Source organism: Thunnus maccoyii, chromosome 9 (assembly GCF_910596095.1).
Source record: "Thunnus maccoyii chromosome 9, fThuMac1.1, whole genome shotgun sequence".
NCBI classification, from domain to species: domain Eukaryota; kingdom Metazoa; phylum Chordata; class Actinopteri; order Scombriformes; family Scombridae; genus Thunnus; species Thunnus maccoyii.
This window is the reverse complement of record NC_056541.1, coordinates 31563043-31571130: the sequence shown is the minus strand read 5'-3', so window position 1 is coordinate 31571130 and position 8088 is coordinate 31563043. Positions and strand designations below refer to the sequence as shown.

General features: G+C 38.0%; 1 long non-coding RNA gene across 1 annotated transcript; it reads right to left on the bottom strand.

Annotated features, from left to right (window-relative positions):
- Positions 1-1257: 1257 nt before the first annotated feature.
- On the bottom strand, positions 1258-5716 carry LOC121904282. Its single transcript, XR_006098201.1, has 3 exons — positions 5489-5716; positions 3086-3261; positions 1258-2962 (listed from the first exon to the last, which is right to left on the bottom strand). It is a non-coding gene; the product is annotated as an uncharacterized LOC121904282 (long non-coding RNA).
- Between the last annotated feature and the right edge of the window lie 2372 nt (positions 5717-8088).

The window sequence follows — 8088 nt, the reverse complement described above, 5'->3', positions numbered from 1 at the left end:
CATTATCAGCTGCACTCAAATATTGTGTAGAAATAAAATTCAGACAGTTTTTTACCAGGTCCACACTCCAACTGAAAACTTCAAATTGTGACTCAGGTAGGCTGAATTCTCAGCTCTTTATCAAAGCTGTCTTCTGTTTCTGAGGCTTTCAGGAGCCTCGTATAGAATTGAAATGTGTGGACAAGCTGCATGAGATTATTCTCACAGTGGCAGCGTGAGAGTGATGATCTCCACAGGTCTGTACTCCTTCATCTCTTTCACCCTCTTCTTCTCCTTCATCATTTTATGTCAGTCCTCTTCATCAGCGGCACAGCTTCTGGAAGAAAATTCACATTTTCTTCTTTTTATTCTCACACAGTTACAAAATCTCAATAAGAGGTTTAAGTAAAAATGACAACTTTTACCTTTGTCTCATTTTTAACTAATATAATAAAATATGCAGTTGGATAGGATATGATTGATATGATTTGCTTCTATAGACTTTTTTTTTAAAATTTCTTCATAATATTCTACTTTGATGCGGCTAGAAGAACAGTAGATTTGAAAAAGTGGATAAAACTGGGAATAAAGAAAGTTTCCCAACAACATCAAGATTAGATTGATGGATTCTACAGATGCACAGTTTAGATGGTAAGTCTGCCTCACAACATTTCTACATGAAGGGGAACTTGACTTCCAGAAGCTGATGTTTGATGTCTGTATGGATTTGTAGTTGTTTACCTCCTCCCTCCTGTCTCCGTCGGTCACCTGTTGGCCTCAGATTGAGACTCTCCCGCAGTGTGAAGAAGTGGGTCTCATACACGTCACCTTGCAGACGAGACCCTATCAATATTGCCTCTGCTTTCACTAGAGTTAACAGAGTAGTGCAATATTGCTTATAGGGTCTTGACTCTGAGGGATGATCTTCCTCCTCTGATGTGGTATGCTGCTGATGTCACACTGGTGGTCCTTCTCATTTCATGACATAACATGAGGTTGTGTTGCTGCTGACTGCATATCTCACTCATGTTAAATATACAGTGCGATAAAAAAAAACAACATTTTAGCTTTGCTCTAAGCGAAATGCTGAGTCTTTATTGTGTCGACCAAATAAATGTGATGGCTAATGAAGATGTTTGATCCCTCTTTGTGAGATGTTTATTTCTTTATTGCTTCACAGAATTGTCACTTGTGTAACTTTATACCTTTTTCAGCTGAAAATGTGTCCCCATGAAGTCAATTCAAAGTTGTAATACACTCACAATAACATTGAAATAATAAGAGTCCCTGCATAGCTGTTTATTCATTAACGTGCTTATTGGAAACATCTCACAAAATAAGTCAGTCGTTTGGAATTCCTAATTCACATCCACACAATCAAAAAAACATAAATACGATACGAACACTGAAAGAGTCGGTTCACCTCAATTATAATAAAAACATTTCTGTCTCACCTCTATTGTTGCATGTAACCATGGTTTGTCCAGGTTTTGAGGTATCTGTCTCATCGGTCTTCACCTCAATTTTTCAATGATTTTCACAGCATTGAAAAATGATATTTAAAAAGATTCAACAGCAATATCTCTCTCTAGAAACAGTGTCCCATTATGAAAATAGTAGAGCTGTGGTTCCCAACTGCTTTTTATTTGTGAGCCCTTCATACACAGGAATATACTGAGTGCATGTATTTGAGAATTAAGAACAGCTCCGTATTAGAGTATGTAATTTGAATAATTTTTAGGCTCACGAGGTAAAACTATACAGTACTTTATAAGAAAAAAGAGAACTGTATGTATTAGATAATGTAATTTTTTTGACGAAGGATTTTGATTTTCTTATTTTCTACTCCCAGGAATCACCTCACAATCCCCTTCTGACCCCTGGTTGAGGTTTATTGACAACACTACTATATTTTGAAATACAACATATCAGACTCTGTCAGGGATAGGATGATAAAGTCATTGTTGTCCATGATTTTTTCACAAGGTTGGGAACCACTATAGTAGAGGAACAAAGACACATTTTTGAAAAGAAAAAATCATTTTGATGCTGTAAGTGGCACAAACAATCATTTGCCTCCATTATATTGGGGTGGAGACAGAAATCTCAAAATGTGGGCAAAACAAGACGAGATTACCTGCATGGCTAGATAACTCAAGAGGAAAGTAAAAAAAATATGTTTTGTCATTTGCATGAACTGACCCTTAAAATACTTTAAAAAGTCCTAATGTAATGCAGCAGCTTTACTTTTATAACACTAAAAATGTTTTAAATCTTCATTCAAATTGAGAGTCATTTCAGACAAAATCAAAATGAAAACAATGCACTCGCACATGTTCATAGCACTTTTAAAGCTTATCACTGATGTATTTTGCAAAGGCTTAAAAACTGCTCAATAGACGTCACTTTTTGGAAGCAGTGCTGTGAAATCATTATACTATTGATGAAGGTAATAGTATGTGTCGCTGTGTCAGGATGTGGTGTTCAGCTTGTACAGCTGTATCCTCTGATGCCTGTTGTCAGCTCAGTCTGCTCCTGTACAGACCACTCATTACTCACCAAAGTTTTCTTTGCAATGAAACATTTGCATAAAATGCAGAAGCCAAGGAGCAAAAACATGAAACCATGTTAATGTCACAATTCTGTCTCAGATTTCCTGCTTCTGAAACAATGACTGAGTCCAAAATCCCAAAGAGTTGCAGTATTCTGATTCACCAAGTACTGAAACGAGTAGTAAACAGAACTCCACTTGATGATTTAGTGGTGACCATCAGAGGGATTTCTGCTCCCAGGCGGGTTGAAGAGGGAATTCTGGTCCTCAGGTTGCACTTTGTCACCCAGGATGAAACTCACAGGACGCTCTCTGCTTGACACTCTTTCCCTGTTGCACTACTGTGGGAGCTGCAGCAAGCAGTGCAATAATGAAAGGGCATCGGTCAGCTGGGCCTAACCCTCCTCCTCATATCCTCACCCTGCCCTGCCTCTGAGTGAGGAAGCACAACACGACACTAACTCACACTTTCCACCTTCATCTTGTCATGAGGACAATCACTTCAATAAAGGCAACATTACATTAAAAAAGAGGCGTTTGTGTTTTATTCCAAACCTGGATATGATGATGATGTGATGTTGGGGCGGGGTGGGGTGTTGACAGACAGAGTGCCTCCTGTCGGTCTGGAGCAGCGGGGTGTGCAGCAGAAAACATGTTGGCACCATGGATGTGTTGGCTTCCCCTGGTTATACTACTGCAATATAAGCCCCATCTAAGATCAACTGAAATGACTGGGTTGCAGTGGCAGGTAGCAACAAGAGACAGAAAAAGAATAGAGCAAAAGAAGTATAGGAAAAGTTTCAATTTAGACAAAAAGAAAATGAAAGGAAAAAAGTGAATTGCATCAAAATACAGCAGTAGGAGCTGTTAGTGTGTTAGTGTTTCATTTATAAATAAAAGCATCTCTCCATGCAGATAGTTTTGAGATTTCTGCCTCCAGCCCAATATAATGAAGGTGAATAAAATTTAGTTTGCAGTGCTCATAGCAATTAATAATCAACGTTATCAACAAAAAACAGTGTCAACAGTTTTCATAGAAACTATTTCTAAAGCACAAACTAGTCCATGAAAACTGTCGACAGTATCTTCTGTGCTGGTGCACTTATTCTATACATTTTTTATTAATTGCTATGAGCATCACAAACTAAATATCATTTCCTTCCATTGTATCGGAGTGGAGGCAGAAAAACAAAGACACAATCTGGACAAATAAAACCAAAACTATCTTCATGTCTAGAACACTGTATTGCTTTTATTAAGAAAGAAGGATAATATCTACAACATGATTTCCAGGATAATTTACAGTTACACCATTTAGATGCAAAATGATCCTTTGAGCACCATCCACATGAGAACATTCAGTAGCCAGTCTAGTTGTGTTGCTGTGTTCTGACAAATACTTATCCAGTTAACGTCTCATCTCAACATGTACTGTAGGTTTGAGTGAGCAAACTAAAAGCTTCTCTTGCAGGGGTATAAATCACTAATTTTATAGAGCCCCTGATAATACAGCTACAAATAAAAAAACTGTTTACCATCTTCCTGATCCCAAACAAAACATATGTCCATAAGATTTTTTATCAAAAACTTTTGAGAACTGAAAGCTGGTATTAAATTTGTGGTCAGATTAAAAATCTTGTTGACTTATTCCTCGATATGACTGAAATCATATTCTTGCCAGTTTTATTTTAGTTCTTTCAAGCTGCTTGTGTTTAGACGACATTCAACATTTGACGAATTTGGCTTCTTTTATTAAATGAAAAAAAGGTTCAAAAAAGGTTTTTATAGAAAAACATGTTTTAATTCTCAGACCAAGATATAGAAAAATATAATTTTGATATCAGTACCAAAACTCAAGTATCGTATTGGCAAAACGATTGAAACCTTTCAGCCAATCTAGACTGCACCAAACTGATCTTGTTTATCTTCATTAAATTGTCTGTGGGTGTACAAGGCTTTTTAAATATCTGACTGACTTAAACATGATCTTATATACACTGTAAAACATGATTCACTTATAGACAATGGTGGGTAAACTAATTATCTAAACCTGAGATTATAAATACATTCCTAATCTTTGATCTGTACATTTATAGTAGACATCATTGAAACTAGCTTAGAACTGATATAGATAACATTAAAATTCATTTTGTTCACAGACAGCTTAGTTCCACATGCAGTCATAAAATTGTAAATAAAAGACAAATTGAGCAGGTCGAATGCTCGCCTGTGCAGGACTCTGAGTGTCAGTCAGCAGCTGCAGTGTCATTTAAACGTTCCAAGCTGCTTTTAACCTCCAATGAAACAGCCAGACTTTGTAGAAATAAGGCCAGAGCTGGAGAAACATTAGAAACAGTGAGGTAATAGAACAACACAGCACTTCCTCTTCAGAGGTGGGTGGCCACATGTACATTTCCTCTGCTCTGCCTGCTGGGACTCCTGCATGGAGAGCCTGGAAGCCTGTCACTCCACCCCCACACACCTACTGATAGTTTGGCAAATTAAAATTTAAACACACCGATTTTAAGTGTTTGTAGGATTCACATCCCTTAAAAAAAATTTGAAAATGTTTTAATAATTTCTCAATCTACACAGAAGAAAGGAATTGTTAAGTACATCCGAATGTGATAGCTTCCTGTAATGAAATTGTAAAGCTTCCCGCCTGACAGAATCATATTTGTCGGGTTTATTATGAAGGTATAAGGACTCTGGAAGGATAATAAGACACACATGAATAGATAAAGCAATAAATGATTTATGAGCGTGTTATTTAACATGATGCGGCGTCAATATTCGGATTTTTCGTTAGCTATTAATTTAACATTCCAATAAAAAGAAAAAGAGGAACTTATAATGTATGTTACAAGCCGTAAATAGCTGAAATGTTGCTGCTGACGTCAGTGATATGAATGGAAAATATACAGTAGGTTTCAAGGGCAGGTAGACGTTATTTTTCACCTTTTCTTGCCTGAGCTGACGTAGAATGAAACAGCAGTCTGTCATATTACATGAAACCTTAGTTAGCAGCCCTGCATGTGTTCTGGACAGTAGCCTGTGATTCAAACACAGAGTCCAGGTCCTCATCAGGACTCAGTGAGGCCAATTGGCTCTCTGAGCTTGAATATCTCCTGATGCAGGAGATCTGCAGGAGATGCTGGATGTTGAAGAAGAGAATGCTGCTGATGATGACGGAGGTGATGATGATGATAATAAACATCCTCCATGCGACGCAGTCTTTCTTTACCGTTGCTTTGTCGCCACCTGCTGGACAAAAAGTGAGCAAACGTGGAGACGCTGCTTCGAGACATTGCTGGGCTTAGTGAACATAAAGACACAATTTAACATTAACAAGCAGAGATAAGAATTGATCTGACATAATCAATCAGGAGAGGACTGATTTATGATGGTGGTGGTGGTGGTGGAGTGTGTTATATTGAAAAGTGTGTGACATGAGGTTGCGAAGCCCAAGAAAAAAGCCAAAGCCAGAGAAGAGCAGGCCAAAACTGGTGAAATGACCCAGAAGAAAGAGGGTGACATTTTGTTTAGGGTGCAGCTTCTTATGAAAGAAAAAAATGAATTTAAAAAACAGGTTGAAGGGTTGGCCCACTGCATAAAAGAGCTCGAGAGGCAGAAGAGGGCTGCAGATAAAATAATTAGTGAACAGAAAGAGCTGTTAAAAAAGATTGACAAAGAAAATAGTTACACGATGAAAATGCTTCATTAAAAGAACAAGTCCAACACGGCATCAACCTTGAAAAAGGACTGCACCGTTGATGATGGTAAGACAGACATACACAGAAAGACAAACAAATTAAAGTCATAACATATGAGAAAGAAAAACTTGTTCAGAAAAATGTGCAACTCCAACAAAGGATATGCTGTCTAGAGGAAGACAAATCTTCCTTAGCAGTGAAAATAGTACAGCCAGAAGAAAAGGTAGAAAAACAGTACAACAGCATCGAATACGTCAAAATGAAGCTGAACAAGGTCAACAATAAAAAAGCTCAACTTGAATATAAGTGCGACAAAGACACTCGGATCATGAAGAACAGAGAAGACGAGGTGACCAATAGTAGACTTTTGGTTAATGAGTCAGAGAAAAAGATGAGGCAGCAAAAAGTGCAGAGAGCTTAAAGATAAGTTAAAAGCATCGATGGCAGAAGCCTGGGTATTCGAGGATAAGTACTCTAGTGCGACAGAGGAGAACAATGGGCTGAAAGGTGAGTTAAAGGAATTGTATATTAGAGACAAATCAAGTAACACCCCTTTGCCTCCTATTTCCAAAAAGTCCCAGCTCCACTCTGAGAAGAAGCCAGAGGATGGATCTAAGATCAACCCCCATCCTCCCATTAAGGTCTATGGAAGACAAGTGAGGCCACACCCACCACCACCCCGTAAGATGGGCTGGGTTTCAAAGTGGTTGGCACTGCAGAGGATCAGTTTCCCCATGGGGATCAAAGTACTGTAAAAAATCTTATCATCATATCTGAGAGAAAAACATTGCACTTTGTTGTCCATTTTTATTGCACACTAAGGTGCAAATTCACAAAGAATGGACTGCAGCCACTGATAGCACCAGGAATTGCGCATCACTTTCAACTGCTACCTGCATGGTCTCAAGGTCCGATTCACAAAAGATATTGCGCTAATGATATTACAGTGCAAACAAGCCCATGAAGTTCTCCAGCTGAGAAACTGTATTTGGGATTTAATATCTCAGTCTCTCAGTGCTGTTGGTTGTTTTAAATGCACACCTTCAGACTGCAAAAGAAGATAGCATGATTTGAAGAGGAGAACAAAAGAAAAATTTGGAGAGAGAGAGTGAGTGAGTGACTGAGTGTGCACTTCAGTGACCACCAACTCTCTGAAGATGCTAATAATTTCACTCTAACTGCATGTGGCTATTAGCACTGGTCTTTGTGAACTGGACTGTTTTTATAATGAGACTCATTTGCATAGAAAGAGGCCAAATTTGTGCCAAATGTACAGTATGCATATCACCTAATTTAAATACATGCAGATAGCAAACGTGCACCAAGACGCTATTTCCTTGGCACAGTTAGGGGTGCATTTCACACTTTGCGGGTGCTTTGTGAATTACACAGTTTAGCACAATCCTTTTGTGAATTTGCGTGTTATTGTTTGTGTACATTGATTTAATTATATCATATGTTTACCCCCTAAACCACATTCAATACCTTTGTAAAATAGACTATTGTGCCAAATAGAATCAAATGCTATTTTGAAATCTATGAAATACACAAAGATTTTGTTATTGTTTTGGGTAACATGTTTGTCAGTTAAGGTGTGTAGGGTGTAAATCTGAATTCAAATCCAATTTGACTTTTACTCAAGACATTGTGTTTGGTAAAGAAGATTATGAACCTCAAATTTATAATGCTATAAAGAACCTTCCCCAGATTACTGTTCACACAGATGCCAGTTACATCTGTGTGAACAGATGTGTGCCCAGAGCTCTTCTGAGAAGAAAGCTTTAAAGAATACAATTTTGGCTCTGACAGGGAACACCTGAAATTTCAATACCAATACTCCTCTGG